The following is a 13688-nucleotide window of genomic DNA, read 5'->3' as shown; positions in this document are numbered from 1 at the left end:
TTCATGTCAACACCGAAGTGCTGACTACTGGGCTGGTGATACCCTCGGGGACGAAACGTCCACCAGCAGTGGCATCGACCCAGTGGTGTAAATAGTTATCAAAGGTACCAGGATTATAATTTAATACGCCAGACGCGCGTTTCGTCTACATAAGACTCATCAGTGACGCTCAGATCAAAATAGTCATAAATCCCAACAAATACAAAGTTGAAGAGCATTGAGGACCAAATAATTCCAAAATTGTGCCAAATACGGCTAAGGTAATCTATTCCTGGGATAAGAAAATCCTTAGTTTTTCGAAAAATTCAAATTTTGTCAACAGGAAATTTATATTAATGACCATATAATTGATATTCATGTCAACACCGAAGTGCTGACTACTGGGCTGGTGATACCCTCGGGGACGAAACGTCCACCAGCAGTGGCATCGACCCAGTGGTGTAAATAGTTATCAAAGGTACCAGGATTATAATTTAATACGCCAGACGCGCGTTTCGTCTACATAAGACTCATCAGTGACGCTCAGATCAAAATAGTCATAAATCCCAACAAATACAAAGTTGAAGAGCATTGAGGACCAAATAATTCCAAAAAGTTGTGCCAAATACGGCTTAGGTAATCTATTCCTGGGATAAGAAAATCCTTAGTTTTTCGAAAAATTCAAAGTTTTGTCAACAGGAAATTTATATAAATGACCATATAATAATTTCAAGATATTAAGAAAATATGCAAAATGCCAAAAAAATAAAAAAGGGTAAAACTATTCATTTAAAGAGTCAACTGAGAATTTTGTCAATATTGATCAATTTGTTAATCTTGTCTTGCTCATCATTTTCTGTATCTTGTATAGTTTTTGCACAATATGCCATAATTGTGAAAAATCATCATTAAACGGCAATAACAATATAAGGAGTTGTCTAACAACAACAATATCGGCCATGTTTGACTAATTTTAGAACTTGTCTTTCTCGTCATTTTTGCAATTTAGAGCTTCTCTATCTCTTATAGTTTTCATGATAATAGGCAAACATTAAAACGATTTTTAAAAATCGTCATTTATGTGCAATAATTCCTATAAGGAGTCTTCTGAAAGTTTTTTTTTCTGAAAACGGACATTAGTTAGATTTCAACATTCTTTTCTGTCCCTGTTAGATAATCTCTATCTTTAGCAGTTTTCAAAACAGTAGACAAAACTTTTACACCTATTTTCTATCATTTATTTTTTTTGATATGTCGTCCATTTTGATTGACAAGTGGTATCTTCGGACTGATATTTTAAACTACATACCCCCACTTATGGTTGTGGCCAATTCTGTTTTCAATCTGCCCAGTTGTTTCAGAGACGAATATTTTTGTAAAAGTTAACGGACGACGGATGCGAAGTGATGGGAAAAGCTCACAATGGACCTTTGATAAATAATGACTTATAATGGAAAACATTATACTACAATAACACAAACTATATATTTCTAATAAAATATATAGTTTAAATGAAAATGACTGTTAACATTTCAAAGTCTACTGACTACGGTTTCACAAATAACACCATATTTCCATCCATATATTAAGTGGCATTGGCCGGTGTTAACGTAGTGTGTTCAATATCTGTATCATGAGAAATTGTATAGAAATTTTCGTTTTCCACATTTCTTACTGGATTTGCAATTTTTGGGCAAACTTATGTTAGCATACAAATGTCTTGTTTCTGCTAATTTATTAACAGGTTAACTCCTAACTATCCTACTGACTGTCGATACTTTTATTTTGGCATTGCACAAGTCATGTCTTCTTTGACTGTCAATGACGTTAAAAAACTAAATCCCTGGGATGTGTTTTAGTTGATTTTAATCTCTGATGCATGATTTTTTATTATTTAACTAGCTTTCAGTAATTGCAAGTACTCTCAAATCGTACTTTCGTGTTAATTTGACCTATTGATAAAGTTTATAATGTATTTTTGTTATTTAATGTTTACTTATTCAGCGTAATATCTAGCCTCACTATTTTTAATATAAACCACCTGTGATAAGTGTTTAGTATGACGATAAATTTTCACTTTTGTTCACGTACTAGGAACAACAAAATTATTTATTTTGTAAAAATTATTTCCGTACTCCATGTATACCTCAGAACAAAATTATTTTCATTTACCTGTGTACGTTTTTTTATTTGGCGGCATTTTGTCCAATGTTATGGTTGTCTTTTTGATATTGTTTTACATCTAACCCCCTTGTTTTATTAATTTTGTTTTTGCATTGTGTTATAGATCAAATTTATTCGTTCAGTGTATGTTCACTTGTATTTGTTAATATGTCTTTTGATTGAGTTAATCCATTTCAATTGATATTTTATAGTGTGTCTTTCTATGATGGTATACTATTGGTTTAGGTAGGATGAAGGTTGGCGCCTATTAAAACGTTTAAACCCGCTGCATTTGTTTGCACCTGTCCTAAGTCAGGAACCTGATGTTCAGTGGTTGTCGTTTGTTGATGTGGTTCATAAGTGTTTCTCGTTTCTCGTTTTTTATATAGATTAGACCGTTGGTTTTTCCTGATTAAATGGTTTTACACTAGTCATTTTTGGGGCCCTTTATAGCTTGCTGTTGCGTGTGAGCCAATGCTCCGTGTTGACATATAATGGTTTACTTTTACAAATTGTGACTTGGATGGAGAGTTGTCTCATTGGCACTCATACCACATCTTCTTGTATCTATCAATTCGGTACTGAAATGATTTATAACATACCGTTCTCGTTTCCATTTTCGTTAATAATATTATAAATTATAAGGATATTTAAAAAAATGAAAAGAACAATTATAAAAGATTTTCTCGTTTTTTTTTTTCATCAAGAACGCTCAAAGTTGAATATTTGAAAGCCAATGATGTATAAGAACCGAAGAGGTACATGACCAAAAGTGACTTAAAAATTTTCGGTTTCATTTTATTTAATTGTGTGAACAACACAAGCAAACTTAATTGGTTAAAATGACAATAATGAAGATTCAGCAGCAACAAATGTGACAACAAACATCATAGATAACAACTTTACTAAATGGATTAACCCAAAGAAACATGCAATCAAATCAAACAAAGACACCATCAAAACACATTGTTAATCTAGAACAGTATAGTAAACGCACTTTCCCGATTTAGTAAAAATTAGGTAGAAGCTAAATACGATGTTAGACAAACTGAAAATAACACCATAAAAATTTCAAGAAACCCCTAAAGATCAACGTGCATCTGGAACGCCTAAATGCAAAATCTTGAAAGCCGTATGCACAAATACCGAGCAACGTTCAGAGTCATACGACCAAATTAGACATAATAGTACAAAGACAAATAAAAGGAAAACTGTAAAAATAAACAAAAGAATACACAATGTCATCACATATATCTCAAGATCATCGTGTATTATTTGTGAAGTTGACGCTGAAAATTCATTTAGTCTTGGACGTTCTTAGACACAATCCTGTTCAAGCACTGATGTAGTTTACCAAGTCTGAGTAGCATCTACAAGCTTTTGGGTAGGACTCACTGCATATCATACGGTCCTCAGGATCAAAGGTGATGGATAAATTATGATACTGAACAAATCTCTATATACCAATGTTTACATGCATAGCTCAAAAGACAACTTAGATACGCACTAGATATAAATGTATAATTAAAAACCTTGCGATGTTAAGTCCAGGTCAGATGCAGTTCATAATTACAACAACAATATTGTCTGACAGTCCTCTTTATATATAGGCATGCGCGAGCATAAATGGCAGTGAAACTGTTCAAGAGAACACATTTGGCGTAAAGGTACTGTTATCTAATACAATTACTGGAGCCTTGTCTTGTTTGAACGATTATAACAAATCAAAGCTTAACATTGATGATCAGCGCATCATGAATCAATCGATGTCATCTGTGAAACGGATATTTCATAACGGTCAACCAACTCGTGATGGCGTCCGTAAAATTTACGAAGAAACAATTTCAACTTCACCACTCGGAACTCTTGGTTTAATAGCTTCCTTGTGACCAGGAACCCTCTATCAAGGAAATCATGATAAGAAATACAAGCCCTGCAATATCGTATCAACTGGGAGGTATATACTACGTATGCAGATACTGCTTGAATGTTGCTAGATAGAAATGGGAAGTTCACAATAGGGAAGCTAAAATCATCTCTTTTGTCGTAAAGTTTTGTTTTCAACTGACCATTATTGTCAATTTCTAGGTGTAAGTCAATATATGAGGCTGACTTAACTTTATCTGTTGTATCTTTTATCTCAAGTTCGATGGGATATATGCGTTTAACATAGTCACCAAATTTTGAATTATTTAGTGATAGAACATCATCTATATAGCGGAAGGTAGAGTTAAAGGATACTGCTAACTTCTTTTCTTTCTTCCTAAGAAGTTCCTGTATGAAGTCAGCCTCATATGAATAAAGGAACAAGTCGGCAAGAAGAGTAGCACAGTTTGTTCCTATGGAAATACTGATTGTTTGTTGAAAAACACGCCCTCCAAACGTGACAAATATGTTGTCAATCAAGAAATCAAGCATCTTGATAATATCAGTTTCAGAGAATTTTTTTGTTTGAATCAGAGTGATATTTTACAAAGTACGATTTATCCCTCCCTAAGACAAGATATTTGTATCTACGTAGGCAATTGTATATCATTTTTATTCATCTCTTTTAGTTGTATTACTCTTAACGTTGCTCGGTAGTTGTGCATCCGACTTCCAAGATTTTGGCTGATGCGTGTGGATCCAGAGGCACGCTTCGCATTCAATTTTTATGGTGTTATTTTCAGTTGGTTAACCCTGGTATTCAGATTTTACTTAATTCGTGCTTTATCATGAAAGTGGGTTTTCTATACTATATTAGATTATATTAACAATGTGTTGTGTTAGCGTCTTTGTTAGATTTGATTGTATGTTTGTTTAGGTATTTTGTTATAACAATGTGTTGTGTTAGCGTCTTTGTTAGATTTGATTGTATGTTTGTTTAGGTATTTTGTTATCTTTGATGTATGTCTACACATTTTTTGCTGATGGATCCTTATCATTGTCACGTTAATCAATTGTGTCTGTTTGTGTTGCTCACACAATTCAAAAATATAACTTTTGGTCATATACCTCTTCATGTGTTTGGATTCTAATTCATCATTGGTTTTCAAATCTTTGGATTTGAACGTTACCGATGAAAGTAAATGCAAAAAGCACTTCGGAAGCATACACAGTTTTATTTTCATTTTTGTTTTAATAATTACTGAGATGATGATAACCTCAGGGACTAATGATTTCACTACTAAAGCTTAAAGCTACATTTGCTTTGAGGCAACAAAATAAACATTTGTATGCTACCATAAGATTGCCCTAATATTGCAAATCATGTGGAAAACAAAAAAATTAATACAATATCTCATGATACAGATATCGAACACATTACATTGACACCGGCTAATGCCATTATACATATGGATGAAATATGGTGATTTTTCATGCTCGAGAACACATTTATAATACACCTTTTGGAGAAGAACATGCATTTCCATGTTGTTGTCTACAAGGGAGATATAATACTTGCAAACAAGTCTTATGTAATCTTTGTGAATCCATAGTAAGTAGACTTTAAAATGTTAACAGTCATTTTCATTTAAACTTTACATTTCATTGGACATATATATTTTGTATTATGTAGATTTATTCTTTCGATTATAAGTCATTGTTTATCAAAGGGCTAGTGTGAGCTTTTCCCATCAGTTGGCATCCGTCGTCCGTTAACTTTTACAAAAATTTACTGGGCCAATTGAAAACATAATTTGTCAGAATGTTTAGATCTAACTACTGCCCGTTTAAAAAAAATTTCCGGAGACTCGTTATAGTAGTAATTGCCCTTAAATGACGATTGTTGCCCATTATTGTAATGTTTGCCTATTATATTGAAAACTATAAGAGATAAAGAGAATGTCTAAATTGCAAAAATGATGAAAAAGACAAGTCCAAAATTAGTCAAAATGGCCGAAATTGTAGTTGTTAGACAACTATTCATATGTGTTATTGTCCTTTAATGATGATTTTTACTCAATTATGGCATATTGTGCAAGAACTATAGAACATAAGGAAATATTGTAAAAGAAAAATCGATGAGCAAGACAAGATCTACAAATTGATCAATATTGACGATATTGTCAGTTGACTCCTTAAATGACGATTTTTACTCTTTTTTCGCATTTTGCTCGATATCTTGACAACTATTTAGGTGAAAGAGAAACTCTAAATAGCAAATAAATATCAGCCGAAATCGTCAGTCGTCAGTTATTGACTATATTTACCAATTTTTGCATTTTTAGCTTAAAATATAGTAAATAAAGGAAGCTGTAAACTATAAAGAGGACCAACAGGACAAGTTATGAAATTTGTCTAAAGGACAGTAATTGTCTATAGACTCCTACGGGAGTTATTGCCCTTTGAAGATGACTTTTACCCATTTTAAGCAATTTGGCCATTACTATAATAGATACAGAAAAATTGTCAGAGCAAAAATGATGGCAAGACAACATATAAGTCAACAAAGCCGAAATCATTGGTAGACACCTTTCGGAGTCATTGCCCATAAATGTCATTTTTTTTGCGTTTTTCTTATTATCCGTTAATGATGATTTTTACCAAGTTATGTCATATTATGCAAAAACTATAGCAGATATAACAATGTACATGATAAGCTCTACAAATAAGCAAATATTGAAGGAATGGTCAATTGACTCATTATAGGAATTAGTGCCACTAAATGATGATGTTTACCCTTTTTAATGTGTTGGGCGAAAAAAAAAAGAAGATAAAGAGAAACTGTAAACAGCAACAATATTCAGCAAGACAAAATCTACAAATGGTCAATAAAGCTGAAATTGTAAGTGACTAATTATATAAATTTTTGCCCTTAACAGATGATACTTTGGTTCCATTTTGGTCTTTTGACTTTTTTGTGGACTTGGGTGCTGTCACATTAACTTATAGCCCGCGTCTCATTTTTACCATATCAACACGGTGTAAAACATTTGCAGTAGAAACAATGATAACAATGAATGTTTTTTATTTGAAATTAAATCTGCATACAAAGTTTCAGGCTGATATTGCTTTAAATGGGTCCACCTGGAATACAAAAGAAATCATTTGAAAATTTAACACATGTATATCACATTCATACAACAATGTAAGATCTTTTTCAAAATTTTTTTTTTTCTTTAGTTTTTAGAAAATTCAAAGTGGTAAAGACTTTATACTACTTTTAGAACAATTTTAGGATTAATAAAGTGCTTCAGCAAACATAGAATAGCTAGTCACTATATGATGGTGAACATATAATATTAAAACGTAATCATGATGACTGAATATTGTCAACATTGTTTTCATTAAGAAAAAAAATGATTTTACACACAATAAAATCTGGTTTTTATGATGTCACTCTTTTTTAAAAATAGATTAAACTTGACCTTATAATGATGTAATAGTAACATTATAGTCCATGTATAATAAATTTTTGAAAGCTTTTCACCGACTATTTGATCTTTAACAATCTCATATTTTTAGTCCTTTTATATACCAAAAAGATAGATAATAAAATTAAATAAAAAAGTTGGCCTTATACAAATTTGTTTTATTACATTGCCATTAATAGTAATCATTTTGAGGTGTTGTCAGAATGGTTACATTTATACTGAAAATAGACCTACATTTCGTGCATTTGCACTTCTTCTGCCCACAGTCACCACGTTGACACCCTGCTTGACGACAACATTTATTGCAGTTCTTATCAGCTTTGTTACTTGGACAGTTTGCAACATTTTTATTGCAATACTTCTCATTTTTTCTTGTCGATTGACGAATAAACTTGTCCACAGTAGGATCTGCAGTAGTCTTTTCGGAGATAACTGTACAGAAAAAAAAACATTAAAAATTTAAAGTACTAACAATGTCAAGAAACTAAGTAAATAACTTGCATTTTGTTTGTAGATTTCGGTAAAAACACACATACTAATGCTAACGTTTATCTGAACATCAATTATTGCGTTGTATAAAACGAACTTTTGTCATGTCAAGGCTAGTATAGCTATCGATACGGTATGGGTTCTGCTCTATGCTGAAGGCCGTACGGTGACCTATAGTTGCTTAAATCCGTTTTATTTGGATTCTGTTTGATAGTTGATTGACAATCATACCACATCCTTGCGTTACAACGGCCATTTCTTGTATTTTGATATTGACTTTTTTACCATAACAAAAAAAAAATGAATGTATTTGCGGAAATCAGAAGAAAACGTAGAGTCAAGCCTGTATTATGCAATCATTCATAGGAAGTATCAAACGTTACAGTCCAAGAGAGGTGACATTTTAAACGAGGTTCCGAATAATTCCGATTTTTGAAATGAAAAACAAAAAATTAACTTAAATTGCAAAAGTATGGGTTGATAATTATAAAGATTATACACACATTTTTTTCGAAATGCTTTTCAGAAAAGTTCATGCACGCCATAGATTTTTGATTTTATGTTACAGGGGGTGAAATAGAACAGCCATTACACGGCACACTTATCGTCGCTTCAGTTCTTATACTATCGTATTCGTCCTATTAAAATAGAAATAATTCATTCAAGGCATGGATTTGCTATCATTTTTATATGGACTGCACAGTCATATTTCATAAATGTATTCCTGTCTAATTCTCGGTACAAAATTCCAATATAACTACAAATGTCATGTGGAAATTGCCAACAAATCTATGACTTGCATCAATTGTTTCTTAAATAAAAAATACCGCGAAATTCGTGAAAATAAACACATCCAGAAATAAAATGACATATAGAATTCCCAATATAAATGAAATGAATACACTGAATCAAAGCACACATTTGGCAAGAATTTAAAATTACTTAAGGATGTTTGCTACTCTTGTTTTTAACTTTTTGCCAGATATTCGGAATCCTCAGGTTTTATCCATGTAGTGCCATTTAAAAATTTTGCCCACTAACCCCTACTTTTCTTTTCATAATTTGATGACATATAGTTTAAAATACCATCTTTAAAATCTTATTAAATCCTTGTTATTTTTTCATTCTCTTTGACTGAAAAAAGGTGCCAATGTTAAATGTATGAACAATCTAGAGAGAATCATTTCCCGCCAAATTTTCAATGGCATATATCTCGAAAACAAGCACACGGACCCTTCATTTTTTTCTACTTTTATAGTTCCTTTATTTATATACTATCAATTCATAACAGTCTTATTAAAAGCTTGTTATTTTGAAACAGAGGAGCGAACATCCTTAACACTTTGACCGCGCTAGGGACAAATATGTCTCTTGTCGCCAGGCCGCACTAGAGACATATATGTCATTTGTTAGAATATTAAAAGGAAAGTCTCAAAACAAACGAAAGAATAATCAAAAACATTTTCTAAAAAAATTAAAACAGCACTTTATAAATGTCATGCGTCCGAAGCGGTTTTTTCTGGACTTAACTTCATGAAGAACGATCAAAGTCGAATATTTGAAAGCCATTGATGTATAAGAACCGAAACATTTGAAGAGCTGTATGACCGAAAAGGATCTAAAAATAACAGCCAAATCCATTTAAGGTCAACTTAACCTGAGGGAGTTGTATCCTTTGTGTCTTAATAATTTCTAAATTTGTTATCGGACAATTTAAGTAAGGTTTGTTATAAATCATGTCAGTACCGAAGTTCTGACTACTGAGTTGATGATACCCTCTTGAAAACTAATTATAACATGTACATAGTAACTGGTGCGAATGTAAGGTGGACATTGCGTTAGTTCGTCCGTATGTCCGGTCGCACTATCCGCAAATACTCCCAAATAAGAAAACTATCAAAGACATTTTAGTTAGTAAAAACTTTATGTGCCGTCCATGTTATTTTTGATCCAATCGAATTTTGGGATTTCGCAAAGCCTACGTTGAGATTTTCACATCTACGAAGAGAGGTAGCCACTTTGTATCCGTTACTGTCATAAACCAATGACTAGATTTCAATGACATTTTATAGGCTCTTCCTTATATACTATCATGGCGTCCCTATAACTTCTTTTTATTTCAATTATTTTTTGTGTTTTCCAAAGAAAAAATTAAACTTGCTATATCTACTTTATACGAAGGTAGATAGTGTATAAATTTGTTAATATTTTTGTGGTCGCTTCAGTATTTGATTATACTTACTAAAGACACCTACAATCACGATCAATACAATCACTGCGTACTTCATCGTTTACTTCCAAAAATCTGAAAATACAAGAGAAACTACAGTAATTATGGATGTGAAGTTAGCGGCCGACAGCAATTGAATAAATAAGGAAATAAAAAAATAGTTTTCAATTTGCTATTAAAGTTGTTTTGGGGTTTTGGGTTTTCAGTTTTGGAAAATATAAAGAGTGGGTGCTAGAACAACATTTTAACTCCGCCTCACGTGCACGTATGAAGTCTGGAGCATAGTCAGTTGTTGTCTCTCAATGTTTTTTTTTTGTTTTTTTTTATATTAAGGGTTTTGTTTTATATGAAAGACATTTGATTGTTTCTGTTTTCATTACTTTCTAATTTCGTGGCGATTTAGAACATCACATGTGGAAACTTGTCTCATGTTGATGGCCGTTACATGACCTCTAGATGTGTATTGATGTTTTTGGTAGCCCTCTCACTGAAATACTCTCTGCATCTCTTTATGGTTGAAGTGAGTTTTTACGGAAGATGAGAAATGTGTTACAAGATATTTACACTCCCGAATAACATGTTTGGTCATATATATAAAAAAAACAATATATTTTACTCCAAATGTGGAATGTTTTTTGTCAAATAAATGAAAAAATAAAAAAGAATTAAAGAAAGTCCCTCTCCCTATAACAATAATACTCTACTTACTTGATAATAACAAATGTGTTCTTCTAAAAGCAATGGATAATTTTCATCTTATTTCGGATCCCTTTTATATTCTTCTAGTTATGACAGCTGCTAGAGAATATTAATTGCCTTTTTTAATTATCCGTTATCTAAATTCCTATAGGGAGACTTTTTGCAAATTACTTTGATAAACACCGAATAAATTTAGTTTTATTATAAAAAATATTTTAAAATAAAGCAAATTTGTTGACACACTTTACAATATAATACATTTTCCATGTTCAAGGACTGATTCCAATAATATAGCTTTTATAGCAAATCATTTTGGTTTTTCTCATTGTTGTAGGCCGTACGGTAGCCTATTCGGTTATTTAAAACCTACGTATTTAATATATTGGCTTTGACAATTTCTCTGCAACACGCGTATTTTGTATGCAAATTTGGATATGTTTACCCTCCCAAACCATCTGATATAACTTCGGTTAAATGGGATTTTGTATTGCTTTTAAATTACCTTTAGTTTTGAGCAATCCCTGTTTTTAAACTCTTCTTTATTTAGATTTGTAAAGTAAAACATATTAATAAATTGCTTAACCATAATTACTTAATTAGTTTATTATTTCCTCTTCATGGGATACAGAAAATGCAACCTTTCAAATTTCTCATTATTAATGTAATCGTTAAAATAACAACATATGCATTCATTGGACTAATACAGCAACAAGAAGATATTTATATTGTATGTTAGTACGTTTATCATATTAATATGGTTTCTATGAATTTGTTCATTAATTTTTAAAATCAGTATCGAACTCTCTGTAGGTTTAACGTTCTGCCAGGGTTGATTTATATCCTGTTGATGACAATAAAGTCTTTATCTGTTGAACAATATTGTAAGTTTGAAAATGCCTGCAATATTTTTTATGAGAAAAGTTTTGTCTTCTCGTCCTTTTTCTGTTAACATGATGTTGTCTTTCTTTGTTATATTCTATACTGTCAATGGCCTTTCAATTTGTATATAAAAATAGGGTTATGCCAAAGAACCTCTCGTCCTTTTTCTAAAAATAAGTTCATCGGAAGATACCAAGACCTTGTTGAATCCTTGTTGATAAATATAACGTATCAACTTCACAAATAATACATGATGGTCTTAAAGTATTATAATAGATTCTAGGTACTGACGTTGTTTATCATCTTAATTACGTGTTATAGTGTTCTTTTATTTATCTTTGTAAAGTATTAACCTTTACTGTTAAGTCCAGTTTTGGAAATATCCTTTTGGCGTGGCTTTGTACTTATACATCCCGCCATTGTGTTATTGTTTATATGCCATTTTGTTTTTCTTTGTTGACATATTTGTTTGTTTTTATAGTGATTAAAATTATAACACAATGTTGACTGCTGTACCCCTATTTACCTATTATGTCTGTTTGTTTTTGTGCACACATTGTTGTCAATATAATGGAATTTTATGCGACTGTCATACAAGCGAGAGGTAGAGCTAACTATAAAAATTTAATCCACCATTTCCTCGTAAGGAAATGCCTGTATCAAGTCAGGAATATGACAGTTGTTTTCCATTCGTTTGATGTGTTTGAGCTTTCGATTATGGCATTCGATAAGGGAATTTCCGTTTTGAATTTTCCTTGGAGCTTGGTATTTTTGTTATTTTACTTTTTATTAATAAAACAGTAATAAACGACAGGTGTATATAATGTTTTCGACAAAATGGCTAATTAGAGAAGTCTAGCTACTGGCTATAACTCCGTTAACATAGATCTATGTTTACATATGAAATGTGCTTATTACTATTAATGTAAAACAAACATACAGAACACCAAGGTATATTCAAAAAGAGGAAATCCATAACAAATGACAAAATCAAACGTTATCAACCAACGGAACGAGTGAAAAATAACTTTCACATTCCTGACTTGTTCCTGAAATAGTATTAATACAGTCCATTAATAATATTTCTGTCGAATGGAAACTGTGTGGGTTTTAATCTTTGTCTTCATGATCCCTTTCGCCGTCTTGGGTCGTTAAATGTCAGAAAACAATCGGTTTAGATTTTTCATAAATGAAAAAAAAAAAACAATTCATAAATGTTGTGCGTATGAAGCGCTGTCTGGATTTACCTTCAGCGCTCAAACCTAAACATTAGAAAGCCAGGAATGTATAAATACATACAAACATTAGAAAGCCAGGAATGTATAAATAAATACAAACATTAGAAAGTCAGGTATGTATAAATACATACAAACATTAGAAAGCCAGGTATGTATAAATAAATACAAACATTAGAAAGCCAGGAATGTATAAATACATACAAACATTAGAAAGCCAGGGATGTATAAATACATACAAACATTAGAAAGCCAAGAATGTATAAATACATACAAACATTAGAAAGCCAGGAATGTATAAATACATACAAACATTAGAAAGCCAGGAATGTATAAATACATACAAACATTAGAAAGCCAAGAATGTATAAATACATACAAACATTAGAAAGCCAGGAATGTATAAATACATACAAACATTAGAAAGCCAGGAATGTATAAATACATACAAACATTAGAAAGCCAGGAATGTATAAATACATACAAACATTAGAAAGCCAGGTATGTATAAATACATACAAACATTAGAAACTATATGACCAAATGGACAAACATTAGAAATTATATGACCAAATGGAACCCAAAGAAAATAGCCAAATTCATCTGAAGTCAACTTTGACTGAGGGTGTCAGAACCTTAGTTTCTTCATAATTTCTT

This window comes from Mytilus californianus, unplaced genomic scaffold (assembly GCF_021869535.1).
Source record: "Mytilus californianus isolate M0D057914Y unplaced genomic scaffold, xbMytCali1.0.p SCAF_8, whole genome shotgun sequence".
NCBI lineage: Eukaryota > Metazoa > Mollusca > Bivalvia > Mytilida > Mytilidae > Mytilus > Mytilus californianus.
This window is presented reverse-complemented; position numbering follows the sequence as displayed.